General features: G+C 41.6%; 1 protein-coding gene across 21 annotated transcripts in view; it reads left to right on the top strand.

The window, feature by feature from the left end:
* PGCKA1 (PDCD10 and GCKIII kinases associated 1) overlaps positions 1–15,201 on the top strand; it is a 52,811-nt gene that overhangs the window by 13,031 nt on the left and 24,579 nt on the right. For 19 of the 21 annotated variants that reach the window (XM_075091705.1, XM_075091704.1, XM_075091701.1 and 16 more), the window contains one exon: positions 14,550–14,599. The gene's annotated coding sequence lies outside the window, so the exon portion shown is untranslated. Of the gene's footprint in view, positions 1–5,700; positions 5,786–14,549; positions 14,600–15,201 lie in introns of all 21 variants that reach the window. The other 2 variants (XM_075091691.1, XM_075091695.1) reach the window with 1 other exon arrangement.

Here is a 15,201-nt window from a genome sequence, read left to right as displayed (position 1 = left end):
TAAATATTTGTAACGCCCTACCCTGGGTAGTTCAGTAAAATCCACTTGTATGTGTGAGAAAGGTCTGTATGCTGGGGAACGTCCTCCAAGAGGTTTTCGTCTCATGTTGTTTCGATTAACCTTTTGACAGGTCTCGCAGGCTGCAGTGACTGCCTTTGCTATGTTATATACGCTTATACAGGCAAACTGTTGATTGAAATGATCAACTAACGCCTGGGTTCCCCAGTGTGTTTTACTGTGTATTTTTGAAAAGATTTCGAGTGCTATGCCCTTCGGCAAGACTTCTCTCCCATCTGGCAATATGTACTTACCATCTTGTTCCTTAGCTCCCATTTGTTCTAGTTTTTCCTTTTCTGCAGACTCAAAACTCAAATTATTACTAACAGGTACTTGCTGCATAGTCAAAATCGTACTATAATTGCCTGCTACTCGTTTTGCTTCTGTATCAGCTGCATTATTTCCTCTAACTTGATAACTCGTGCCTCGCTGGTGTCCCTTTATATGTACAACTGCTATTTTATTTGGTATTTTCAATGCCCCCAGAACTCGCCGAATTAATTCTGGGTGTATCAGTTCTTTTCCCTGTGAGTTAACAAATCCTCTCTCCTCCCATATTTTCCCAAAGGTATGTACTACTCCGAACGCATAGCGTGAGTCTGTATATATAGTTCCATCCTTTCCCTTCAGTGACACTAAGGCTTTCCACAATGCGTACAGCTCACAGGCTTGAGCCGACCAGCTGGCACTCAGGGGGCCCGATTCTATTGTCTTAAATTCTCCTTTATCCAACTTAATGATGGCATACCCTGACAATCGTTTACCTTCCACTATTCGAGATGACCCATCTATAAAAATTATTTCTCCATGTTGTAATTCCTCTTCTTCTAGATCTGGTCGAATTCGTGTTTGTTGTTCAATCGTTTGAAGACAATCGTGTATTAACTCAGTACTTTCCCCTGGGTATAAAAATTCTGCAGGGTTAACCGCTCCGACAGTCCTTAGGGACAGTTTTGGAGATTCTATGAGTATTCCCTCATACTTTAGTAGTCGGCTATCTGTAAGCCATTTTTCTGCTTTTTGTTGAAGCACCCCCCTTATGTTATGAGGCGCATATAGGACAACTTCCCCATTGAAGGTAATACGATTCGTTTCTTCAAGTAATAAGGCAGCAGCAACAACGATTTGTAAACAACTTGGCCAACCCCTGCTCACAGGATCCAACAGCTTTGATAAGTATGCTACTGGTTTCTTTTGTCCCGCCCATTCCTGAGTTAATACTCCGAATGCTGTTCCTTCATGTATGTTAACGAATAAATGGAATGGCCGCTTTAGATCTGGGAGGCTTAAAACCGGTGCTTGACTTAACTCCCTTTTGAGGCTGATAAACTGATCTTGATCCTGAGGGGTCCACTTGGGTATTTTGTCTTTAGACAGTTGTTCATACAAGAATTTAACTTTAAAGCTGTAATTCTCTATCCATTGTCTACAATACCCAAATAGCCCTAATGCTTGTCGAATTTGCCTCTTAGTGACAGGCATAGGTAATTCCAGAATTCCCTTAATGCGCTCCGGATCCAATATCTTCTTGCCGTTAAACAAATAATGCCCCAAATATTTCACTTTTTCCTCCACAAATTGTAACTTTTCTTGTGATACCCGTAGTCCCTGTTGTGCAAGAAAGTTTAGAAGTCGAATGGTTTCTTTTCTTACATCCTTCTTATTATTCCCTGCTATGAGTAGATCATCTACATACTGTAACAGCACATTTCCCGTTTGTACCTGGTATTCTTTTAAGAGCTCTTCCAGGGCCTGTCCAAACAGGTTAGGGGACTCAGTGAACCCTTGGGGGAGCACGGTCCATCTCAATTGCTGTCTGCGGCCTGTCTCTATGTCTTCCCATTCAAAGGCAAAATAATCACGGCATTCTTCTGCCAGTGGACAGGCCCAAAAGGCATCCTTTAAATCAACCACACTATACCAGGAGTTATGGGGTCCTAGCTTGCTTAGCAGTGTGTATGGATTTGCTACTACAGGGAACCGGGTGATAGTTCTTTTGTTTATTTCCCTTAAATCATGTACGAGCCGATATTTCCCATTTGGCTTCCTTACAGGCAAAATGGGAGTGTTAAAGGGTGACATACAAGGCTCTAAGATTCCTTGTGCTAATAATCGATCAATTTCTGGTTTCAATCCTCTCCGTCCTTCTAGGGATATGGGATATTGCCTTATCCTCACAGGTATGTGGGGTTCGGAAATTTGAATTTTAATCGGTGGGATTTCCAGTTTACTTATTGTATCCGGAGAGTACCAGACATCGGGGTTAATTTGTTTTTGATCATCTACGGTCAAAGGATAAGCAGACACCGTTAGCTCTTGATTTTTTACTTTAATTTCTAATTGCAATTCAACAATTAAATCTCGTCCTAACAGATTAAATTCTGCTTCAGGGACGAGCAAGAGTTCACCCATTCCAAATTTATTTTCAGTTTCGAATACCACATTTTTGATTTTGCTTACTTTAAAAGGTTCTCCTTTTGCCCCAATTACTTGTACCTTTTCAGGGGAAACTTTACATCCCTCAGGTATTTGCCTAATAGTCGATTTCTCAGCCCCAGTGTCTACTAAAAAGGTGAACTCTTGTTTATGGGGACCTATTTTTAATTTTATCAAGGGCTCATGATGACTCCGGTCCCCTAAGATATAGAGCCCCTGACTCTCCTATTCCGTTTTTAATATTTCCTCATCCCTGATCCTTTCTCTGCAATTCGTCTTTATATGTCCCTTCTTTCCACAGTAAAAACAACATCTCTGTTCCTTCTTTACTACCACGTTCCCTTGTTTCGTTCCAGCAGATCTGTGTTCACCAGTCCGCCCTTTGCGATCCTCTCTGACTGCTGCTACCATCATTTTTACTTGTCGCTTGCTGCTCTCTTCTTCCCGCCTTACGTAGACTTTCTGAGCTTCCCTCAATAATTCATCCAACCCTCTATTCTGCCAGTCCTCTAACTTTTCAATCTTCTTTCTGATATCTTCCCATGATTTTGCCACAAACTGAGTTTTGAGGAGCGCTTGCCCTAAAGGGTTGTCTGGATTTACCCCAGAATACAGCTGAAGGGCTTTCCTCAGTCGTTCCGGCCACTCAGTAGGGCTCTCATCTTTCTTTTGTATTTCATTAAATGCTTTATTGATATTCTGGCCACGGGGTACTGCTTCTCTAATCCCTTGAATTACTATAGTTCTCAGGTCCTGCATATGAGTTCTATGCACCGGATCCTGATTATCCCAATTAGGTCTTTGGAGTGGCCATTTAATATCTGCTTGGGGTCCCTGGGCATGCTGAGCATCCCACAGTCTCATTCCTGCTCGCCTGATCATATCTCTTTCCTCGGTAGTAAATAATTGATCAAGGATAGATTGCATCTCATCCCAAGTATAAAGATTTGGTCCCAAAAATTGATCTAATCTTTCTGCCACTCCGAGTGGGTCTTCAATTAGGTTTCCCATCTCGGTTCTTTTAAAATCTCGTAGGTCAGCCGAACTTAGGGGCACAAAAATATATCCAATCACAGGTTGGGGTCCCCCCATGGGCATTTCCCTTAAAGGATACATCTGAGCTGCCCCTTTTTGACTCCTAGTTACGCGTCTAGGAGGAGGGGGAGACCCTTGTTCCGATTCTGGTGGGGGAGTGGGTGCTCTGGGGACCTCTGAAGGGGCTGCGGGAGCAGGAGGAGAAATATAGGGAGGGGGGCTTAGAAGGGTTTCGTCTAACTCTTCCTTCTTTTTCTTTTGTTCAGTTTTTACTTCATTCAGTGGATAAAGTCTAGCTCTCGGTCTTTCTAGCCACACTTCCGCATACTGACTCTCTTCTGGGTTAAGGGGTTTTTTATTGTTAACCCAGAGGTTTAATTGTTGTCTGACCCAATCCTCTTCTGACCCATAGACTGGCCAAACGTCATCTTTAGAAATCTTCTTCCCTCCCCATATCCTAGTACAATATTTTATCATTTTCTGTTTATCTTTCCCTAGGGTTCCAGGGAAATATCTCCAATTGTCTAGGATATATGCCAGAGGGGTATTCTTAGGTACAGTGGGTACCTTTCCCATGGGAGTCGAAGGCTTGCTGCCCTTCGCCCCCATCTTCTGGAATATCCACAAGCGCGCACTCACTCGTTCCCCTTGTTCCTGGCCCAGTCCCTCGCGGGAGATGGGAAACGCAGTACTTAAGGGTCCGCACTCGCCTGGTTCAATATAGCGAACCTCTCACTCGTTATATTCCAGGAAACCCAATCCCGCCCGAACGGTAAACCCGCGAACAAATTCGCCATATACTTACGCGCCCTGCGTCTTCGTCCGGACTCCCGTGCACAGAATTTTTATGGGATTTTACCGGTTTCTCCTTTGCTCATCATTCTAGAATTTAGGTTCGTCGGTAAGGTTGAGGTAAGCTGTCGGTCGCGGGGCCGCGGATTGCCGCGGGGCGCCTCCCCGGAGGACAGAAGCTCACCGTTCCTTATCCGAGTCACGGCACCAAATTGTCATAAATTGAGACCACAATGGATCATAATCCAATTAGAATTTTATTAATTGTAGCAAGTAGAATATGAGCAAATACAGCGCTGGACGGCAGGGGAGTCTGCGCTCCGCCAACTGCCGTCCTGAGCAGTTCAAACAGTCTCTCTTTATATATCTTTACTTCCATGTTCAATGAGATAGTGGAGGTACTTTTCGCATGCTTCAGTTGTTGTTAGGGGGTCGTTTCCTGCTTCCTGGTGATATGGGGTTGCTTGTCTTATCTCTGTCGATAAGTTTGGACATCTGATGGTTATCTTGCATAAGCACGCCTGGGAGGTATTCTTCGCATGCTTTACATTGAGCTTTAACATAAGTCTTAATAAACAATACCTTAGTTCAGTTTCTCACATCTCCATGTCATACCCAAAAAGGAGCATAATATCCAAAGATATGATTAAAAGCCCTTTGTGCTCCAGGAGATATACAGGGTTTCTTGAATGAGGCTGCTGGAAACTTTGCAAAAGAAATTATGTGAGTAAATATACTACTGCCCAGAAAAAGCCATGCTCCCTCTCCCAAGCAAATGGAAAGGATAACTCCATCAAGCCCTGCAGATTCAGGGGTCCTTCAACTCTGAAACTTCCTCATCACACAACTCTCGCAGCTCATTTGACAGAAGGAAAATTAAGCTTAGATTGGCAAAGATCCCATTCATTTATGCCAAGGAAATCCCACGCGATTTGGAATTAATCAATAGCACAGAAATCCCCTCCCACCTACCACATGGAGCCCAGTCTCCAAAAATCTGCAGAGTCTCTCTCTAGGGTGGTATTTGAAACAAGCCAGTTTGGAGAACTAGTTTCACCCTCCTCCCATGCCACCTTCCCACACAGAGAGATCTTTTGCTACTTTCCTCCCATGGAAAAAATAACACACTTATGTAGAAAATGAAGACCAGAGCACCATAAAGCCTGGAAAAGCCTGATATGAGAAAATCTTCTCCCCACTGAGCCAATACACTTTTCTCCCACTAAGAAGCACTATTTCTAGGCCAGCAAAAAGCAACACAAACAAGACTTAGCACCGTGTCAACGAGCCCTTTTGAAAGACTTGATAACAAAGGTATGCCTGAAACAGAGCCTGGGCTTCACCTTTCTTCTTTCTCCTGGCATTTCTTTTGCTTTTCAGGAGGTCTGAAGATCTCTCTATGGAAACAAAGATTGCAATTGATTGCCACAAAGCTTTCCATGAATGGCCTTTTTGAAGTATTCAGGTGAGATGCCTGGAAGAATCTGAGGTGTTTGTTATTCACAGCCTTCAGTTACCTAGCTCCCATTATACTTCAGGGCTTTTGCCCCCTCCCTTCCTGCAGGATTTCCCCATATAAAGAGGCTGTAGGTGCTTTGCCTCTGAGTTACCTTCAGGTTTTTGCAGTATTTCCTTGTTTGTGTTACAGCAGCACCTACAGGCACCAGAAGCAATAAAGCCATCATTGTTGCAGCTGTCACAGAGACATCTAGTAAGACATACCCTATGTAAACAAGTACAGATTAACTAGACAGTTCCAGACTAGATCCAGACTTTGGGTACCTGCCTACTTTAAGGAGAATAAGGAAGCATAACCCAATCCCATCTTGCTTATTAGTAAAGAATACACCATCCTTGAGAAATAAATGCTCTGGGTTTTAATCCTTTTGGATCTAGGAGGCACTTAACCCCAGGTACCTGAAAACCCAAGTGATAGGTGACATCAGTAGGTTATTACACAACATGTGGTGGCCACAGCCTCACATGGCTTTGACAGCAGTGGGTTCTGGTGTCTGCCATGTGCATGAGATGGGCTCAGAGCTTGCTCACAGCAGCAGGTACTCTTCAAGATCAAGGAAACACCAGTTTTGTGAACCTTGAGTTGCTTTGGACAACGTCTGTCAAGCTGCCTTGCTCAGACAGAAGGGTACCTGCCACAAGCATGCTCCATCAGGCCAGTAACAGGACTTGAGACAGCTACACAGATTTTGTGGGGCAAAATCTTATATATAATAGGCACTAATATCCCACAGAGCTAGGTAAGGCCATTGTGAGTTGTTCTGCCATGGTGTGGCACTTGACTGCTGCTGGAGCTGGGCTGGAGCTGTGTCCCACAGACCACTCCTGCAGCCCACCCGCTGCTGTGGCAATGAAGAGCACAGGCAGGCAGCACCATCAGGAAAGCCACAAACAGGTTGCTGGGTGTTAGTCAGGCCTCAGTCACAAAGCTGTCCTCCCCAGTCATTGCTGCACCCAAACTACAAAGCTAATTGCCCTAATATTAATGTTTGCCACCTGTTTCCTTTTTTTCAGGCTTTGCCAATAGAGACATCCTTTCCCTAAGCCTAAGTTCCCAAGGTTCCACACTTTCATGTCTGCAAAACTTTCTGCTATCTGAAAAAGTAATAATAAGTAATAAATGAAAAAATATATATAATATCAGGAGATCCTTCAAAATAGCTTGAGCTAGCCAAGCTTTGTTTCTGTTATACAACATTATGCACAATGTATATCTTTCCAGAGGCGACAATAGTGATGCGTTTCCACTCCCCTCTCGCTGCACAGGCTGCAGCGGGGCTGGCATTTTAAGACAACGTCACAACAGTACAGGCATTGCAAATTGAACAGCAGGCTTGTTTTGCAAACTCCCTTGTTGGTTTCTGGCTATTAAGTACTACCTGAATAAGGAGACTGCTTTGTTAGAGAAAGAAAGGAGGAAATCAGCAGAGAGCTGCCTTTGCGTCCTCTCACCTCTGGGGAAAACTTCTCCCACCCCATTGCTGGGGGCCACCAGATGCTGTGCTCAGAGCTAGTGCTGAAAGGGACACCTTGGAGGCACCCTCAACTCCAGCTGTCTTAGGACAATGCAATGGCTTCAGCAGGTGTCAAGGTCTCTGGTTCACAGGCTCTCACCTTAGGGACTCAGATTAAGCTCTAACCACAGCAGACTGGGTTTTTTTTCCAGGACTTTTTCATTGTGAATCTTCAAATTCACTTTTTTCCTTCAAATACATACAGCACAGGACAAGGAATAGGAGAGAAAAGGGCTGTCTCTTGGCAGCAGTTCAGCATCACAGAAATTTAGTTGTGACAGCAAACTACACCACAAGTCATTCATATGTCATGTTTGCTGGGAGAAAGTTTTGCTACAAGGAAAATAAAAATATGAACTTGATACATTTAAAGGATTTCAAGAGGTAATATGCCAGATACCACAGTGTGAAAAAGCCACCTTTTATGTAAAGGACCAAAATATCTTATTCCTTCAGACCCCTTCCTCACCTCATCACAATGACCCGTGGAGACTGAAACTTGATCAGATAGTAGAAGGGTTAGGAAAGCACCAACTACATTTTTATGCATATTTGCCAGTCCATCCCAGCTGAAATGAATTATTGTGTCTTTCTGACATGAACAAGGCAGGATTTGATAGAATCTAGCAGCTATCTGGGTCTCCATCAGCAGCTCAACCACTTTCCTGTCACTTCACCATCTCATCTTACCAGCACTGTGATCCAAACGGGAAAGAAGCTCAGTTCTTTGGAAATCAAACTGGTAGCCTGACAAGGAGCACAAAAACTAAGCCCTCATGTTTTTCCAGGGGTACAAGAACCCCAGAGCTCTCTCAAATAGGGAAAGACCACCACAAAGATCATACTGTAAAGTTAAGGGGGAAATGGTCTTTTCACAGAAAATTTTAAAAAGAAACCACAAACAAAAATGTGTGTTTTCTCAACCAGAACAAAGCTACATTTTTTGTGGCTTCCGTAAACCAGATTTACCATTCCTTATTCATCCTTATTACCACATGCTGTTTGAAAAAAATATATACAATAAACATTAATATCTCTAGATGTCAAAATGTTGGGAAGCGTGTATGGTGAATTACCACAGCAAAAGACCAGGAACACTGCAGTGCAAGGGACAGCACAGACCCTTATGGCCTCCGGTGTCCCCAGTCCACACAGACATTCCTGGCACTAGGACCTGAGAAACAACTTAAACAGCTGAGGGGGAAAAAAGTCCTTATTATTGGGGATAATACTAATTTTTAGTTCCCATAGATCACTTAGGCCCTCAATTAAAGGTGATTTGTAGAAGGAAAGCACCGAGTCAATATTGGCTTTGGGATGCATAATGGCAGTCCAAGATTTTAACTTCTTTTAACATTAAAAACTATGTTTTGACAAAGCTGGGGAACCATCCATTGTAAGAATCAAGTCACATGACTGAAGGACTGATATCAGTCATATCTGATTACACTGCAGAAAAAGGAAGTCTTGGCTACAGATTTAACCATACTCAGCAACTCCAAAATTGAAATAAATCTCATTCAATATGTGATACACAGCGTTTGTTAGTGTAAAATCAAAATGAACACTGATTAACAGTAACCTTTGCATTGTCTGATTAAAATCCCAGGAATACATAGAGATCATGCCAGTTCGTTAAATTCAGCCTACAACAGAAAAATGAATACCTGAATCTGAGACCTGCTTTACAGATGAAGTCAAAGACTGAACAGTGAGGATGTCTCCCACCATTTAAAACTATCCCTTTGGTTTCAATCCTGCATATGCAGATTGCAAGTAAATACCAACACCTGACAGACCCCAAGGAAGCCAGTCTCACACCAAGGCACTGCAGGGGTCCCTTGGCACAGGACATGTGAGAATCTAGCCTGTATTAAATGCTGCAGTGGCACCGCTTCAGCTGCAAAACCATTGCTCAGAGCAGCTCAAGGAAAGACCATTGTGTACTACACATGCAGTTCTTAAAAAAAAGTGTTGTGCTGGCATACTTAAACTGATGCAATTTTGTACGTAAGAATGATGTGCTGATTTAAAATCGGTTTATCTTGATTAATTTACTCTTGCTTCACAACAGTGCCATTTCTGTGTGCAAACAAGGCTTCAGTCTCAAGTAGATTCCTGGACTGTCAGTCTTATAGGATTAGCAATTTTAAATTAAGGAGTAGGTTGCAAGGAAAAAGTTATTTCATGCTTCAGAAAGAACTTTTATTTATTTCAAGGGCTTGGAACCTAGAACAATCACTCCCTAATCTCATCCAAATGTTGATGTCGTCAATGCATTTTAAAGCAGCTTTTAATTAAGTTAAATAAAGAAAATGGATGCTGCTGAAGAAATGCCCAGTAAGAATTTCTATTTCTAGATAAAACTGCTCTAAATGCATAACCAGTTCTGCTAACTGAGAGATGTGATGCACACGACTGAGTTTATAGGTGTTTAGTGAGTTCTGTGCCATTTAATATGTCACTGTGAGCAGTCAGCACAAAGATAATGATATAAATGTAGAAGATTGGGTCTATAACCTCCACTTCTTCTAATTAAAAAAGTATATAAACTGCATAAGTCATAGCCAGTAGCATTTGCTCTGGGCTGCAACAGCGTTTACTTTCCTTCTAGAAAGTTTTATCTGCCCAAATCAATAAAGTCGTTTTTCAGTTTTCTTAGCTCAGACAAGCATACACAGACAAGACAGCCATTCAGGGAATATTTTCTGTATTTAAACTCCGTCAGTTAATGGTGCTGTAACCCAAGTCCCACCCAGGCCATAACATAATCTTAAGAAAGTTAAATTTTATCAGTGTGGAAATCTGTAGCAGACAGAGAAGAAATAAAAATTAGGTCAGGCTAATTGAATTGCAGTAGCTTGTCTGAAAAACACCTTTGCTACCCACTTTGGAAGGGCATTAGAGACCACATTAGGGAAATGTTTTCATTTTTAAAATCATCTCCATTACTGCCTGCTTTGCTCAGAGGACTTTCAAAATCTTCGTCTTTGCTACTGCCTGCTTTATTCAGAGGACTCACTGCTGACACATCCTCCTGACCTTTTGTTTAGCTGGAGGATGAAAATATCACTAGCATTAAAGCTAGAACTTTCAAATGGACCAGGAGAGGCTAACTTCAGCAGGATTTTATGTGCCTTTTAGGGCCTTATGTGTGCACACTGAGGCTTATCAAAAATGCCTAAGTTTCTCACCCACAGGAGCTACCCTACTGCAGTCTGGGCTTGGCCTGTTTTACGCAGCATGCTGCCCGCACAGAAAGCAAAAGGAGAAAAGGGTAGAGGTGTTGACTACTTTGGCAATGGGGATTTCTGGCCTTTGGGGACAGCTTTACACCTCCCCCACACAAGCTGAGCAACTTCAGGAAAAGCAGTAAAGCTTTTCACTTTTTTTCACTGAAAAGCACTCAACTCTGATACCAGCTCCAGCCTTGGCTCTTTAGCACTAGGTGCTCTGGGAGAGATGCCCAGAAGCTGTCAGCCAAACTCCCCTGGACTGCAGTCCCCATCCCCTAGATGTGGCAGGGGTGTTCATGCTGTGGGTGCAAGTATTTAATGACAAATTACAAAACAAATATATGTGTCATTTTCAGCATATATTGGTTACATTGATTACTGATGTAAGATGAGCTACATAAATGTATGCCAACTACAAAATGAGGGTCCATCCATTTCTACCAAAGGCAGGAGAAAAGCAGCAGCAGCCACCATGACTCATTTATCTTTCTAACTAGAGGAATATACACTGGTAAAAACTAACTTGGATAACGTAGGGCTTTCTACACACTAACCACAGCAAGCAGAAATATATATCTATATAAAATATATATGCACATAACAAAAGTGACGGCGAAAACCTGCTCCCAAGCCTGTGTTTACTGGCACTGAATATTCAAAATGTCATCTGAAGCACCTCTATTCCACATCGGTTCATTCTTTAACTGTGTTTGTGTAATATTCACGGAATTATGAACAAGTCCTGCTCTGAAGGGAGGGCCTTAAAGGCCGCATATGTTATCCAAATATATAAGTGAATACTAAGCATATTGGGATTCTTTCAACCACAAATCTACGTAATAACAATTATTTCAAATGTTGCAATAGAAGAGTCATGGTCAACTAATTATAGCTCAGAACATTGTGCTACTACATCTACTTGAAAAAAAAAGAAATACCATTCCTCAAAGTTCCAACTTCTGTAGCCTTCAGCAAAATACATTTCTTACTTCTATTAGCACAATCTTTACTATTTAGCCATTTATATAGGTTTTTTGACTGACTCTCTAATCTGACAGGATTATAGACATAATGTGTTTCCCCAAGGGATTTTTCCACTTACTGAATCAGTCTGCAACCTTCTCACTGTCTAAATTACAGCCCATGATTTAATGTCATCCATTCTCACATCCTCGAAAACGTGAATGGAAGGAAATCCCATCTCTATAGCAGGCTCCCCATGGCTCTTTGCTGACGGAAGATCTTATGAGCTTGTGACAGTGCATTACACCCATCAGAAACCTTCATAATTTTTGTAGCTAAGTTATGTTTCTTTGTCACAACTGCCTGAAAGTGGTCAGAGACTGGGAGGTGACTGGGTGTCTGAGAATACTGCTTACAGAGCCAGGTCCTAAGCAAGTAGCTGGGGACAATGACTTACTTTTTCAGCCATCCCTACTTCAGACCCCACAGTGTGCAACACAACCTTTACAGGAAGTTGTGCAGATGAAATTAGGCTGATGAAGATTTTTTACATCATAAAATGCTGCCAGGTATAGCTTTAATAATAATTTAAGAAATTATTAAAGTCTTTTGTTTAAAGCTGTTATATATAGATGAGAAAGCTAAAATATTTATTCTACAGTTAAATAATAAAAAAAAATATTCTCTTATAACAAGCACAAAGACCTAGCGCACCGGTTGCCCAGCATCTGGCATTCTTTGAGAACAGTTCCCAGAATTACCGATGTCAGTGTCTGGCCAGTACAATTATAAGTCTGTTTAAATATTTAAACTTGGAAAAAAACAAGCATTTTTTGACTGAAATTTGTTACGGGTGTTCTTGTTTTGACATAAGTTTTTAAAAACCAAGGATCATGGATCTTGTGAGGATATGAGTATGACAGGGAAAGAAAGAGAGGTCTGAGGATTTTGCCTGATTAAAATGTGCAGCAGCTTGCACTTTTAACACTGAATCTTAAGTTCCAGATAAATATTCATAAATGCACTCACCACAGGTCTGGTAATGTTCTTCTGAAATTTAGAGGCCCAATTCTCCTCGAATCCCCAGATAGATAGAGTTTTGGGGCAGGACCTAAGCAACAACAGACAAAAAACCCAACAAAAACCCTAGAACTCACACTTTTAGTACAACATCACAGGGTTCAAGCAATCAAAGGAGGCTGGATGCCATTCTGCACCTAAAGTTTCCAGGATGCTCTCACACCTGTAGGCAACACAGGGAATATAAAGCAACATTCAACCATTTTTTTCACTATTTTCAAGCTTGGTTTTCAGTGTTTGAAAAAAAAAACCACTGTTTTCCAATTTTCTTTACATAAAGATTAAGTCCACATCTCAGACATCCATGCTAACCAAAGAGACCCGTCCATGTAGAAGAGCCCAAATGATGCTCTGAATAACTTTCTGCTAAAAAAACAAAACCAAAACAACTGCATTTCTCAGTATACATTTTTCAAAGTTCCTTAGCTGTCTAGACAGCAAAATCCTACACTGCATTGTAGACTAGAGGGAAAGTGTAACCATCTTGTTATATAAATACCAGAGAAGATTCAATCAGATCAAAATAGGGACTAGTTCAGAATGAAGCAAACAAAATTATTCCTCCAGCATAACTAGTCTGGGCAACTGCTATCCATGAATTTGTTAGCGAGGGGAAGTGTAATAAGGTTTCTACGGAAAACAACAAACACTATCCAGCCTCACAACAGTGAACACGACAAAATCAAATATAAGTTTTAAAAAGTTAAAAGTTTTTGGAGAATGTAAGTCTTCAAACTTGGAGACTTAAGCCATGTTTGATGTGATGTAAAAGCTGCTCCCTGCAGGGTTTTTGTGCAATTTCTTCTGAGGTATCTGACACTGACTACAGCACTGAACTGGGGTCTGATCCAGCCTGACAGTTTCTGTGTCTCTTTACACATATTAAGGCAGAATTAAAACTACAAGAAAAACCAAACAATGCAGAGATATTCCTGATGATCCATTGCAGGAAGAGTTTTAAAAAGAATAAGCTTTTTGTCTTTTTTTTTTTAAACAGAGTGGCAGGATAAATCTACTTGATTTTTTTTTTCATATTATAACTTCTCCCTAAAGTTGTCTGTTGCAGCCATTATTAATGCCTTTGTTGAGCAAAACTCAGGTGGAACCAAGAAACCAGGAGCTAACCTGCTGCTCCTTTGTAGCTCTGACCTGGGTGTCCAAAGAACAAGGATTTATTGCAGTCATTGGTTTGCCACCTGCCTGAGGCATTCAACTATATCTCGCACAATGATGCTGGAAAACATTAACGAGTAAATACACAATAACATTTGTACGTTTACAACATTCGCGAAAGGTGTACGTAGGGTGATTTCTCTAACTGTGCGTTTCCAGAGCAAGTCAAACCCATTAATTAAATTCATACTCTTGTCCTGCTGCAAAAAGGAAAAACAGAGCTGATTTATGAGCACTGACAGCTGCAGGAACCAGGAGCTGCTTTTGCTCACTCCCTCCCTTTAACTAATTTTTAAGCATCTGGGTAGGTTGATGCCTCAGACCCTGATCATACAAAAGGCTGTATGTCCTCATCTTCAAAGAAAGAAAAGGAAGCTGCTCCATACAGAGTACTTTCTGTCAGACTGTCATGGTTCCTCCATGCTGGCTGAATAGCATCTACAGCAATTGGGTATCTGAACATCTCAGTGCCCAAGCAGCTTGCACGATGAAGCTGTAAAATGTCCCACTCATAAGACATTTCTTACCTAGTCATTTTACTTGTACTGACAATGAAAACTTTAAAATGAGAAAGTGGTACCTGAGGAACAATGTAATCTACTGCAACTCTAACAGACCCAGGGGAATTGCCAGCAATACCACCTTCTAGAGGGAAGATAAATGTCTCTGTATTGCCACAGCACATAACGATATATGCAAATAGCAATATACAGCAATGCACCAGTATGTTCTTTTCTTCTTCTAGGTTCTTTAAACAGGAGACAGATTGCTAACATTTTGGGCTGAAATCTGGAGGTAAGCAATCAGAACACATTTAACACCCAAGCTAAGAACAGGAAACTCTTATAGAAGTGGAAGATTTTGGATGCTGAACCTTCACCCTAGGCTTCTGGGAGATACTTACTAATGAAGAACTATACAAACATAGAGTATATTGTCACTACATCACCCGCCCAGCAGAACCATACTCTGCTGTTGCATACACTGCCAATAATGATCAAAGCTTCCCATGCATTAATGAGCTAAAGCTGAGGGTTATATGTTTCATACCATACTGTAGACCTATACTGACCTCTACAGAGTGGAAGGTTGGGCCAGATGAACTCTGGAGGTCCCTTTCAATTGATTATTTTATGATTCTGCATGACACTTCATAAAACATAAGACAAATTTATTTTGTTGTGATTCATAGTGCAGGCAGCAAAAAGCCTGCTAGGAATAAGGATACTACCACCTGAAACAGCTCACAGTCACCAGTTGCCAGAAAGAAATAGTAACCAGCATGGTCTACAAAAGCAGTGAAACAAACAGAACATAAAAATATCTCTTTCTGCTGGTGACCCAAAGGGGCCTCACTAAAAGACAAGTATAGCTAAGAACCTGTACACAAATGCGCA

Source organism: Phalacrocorax aristotelis, chromosome 4 (assembly GCF_949628215.1).
Source record: "Phalacrocorax aristotelis chromosome 4, bGulAri2.1, whole genome shotgun sequence".
NCBI lineage: Eukaryota > Metazoa > Chordata > Aves > Suliformes > Phalacrocoracidae > Phalacrocorax > Phalacrocorax aristotelis.
This window is presented reverse-complemented; position numbering and strand designations above follow the sequence as displayed.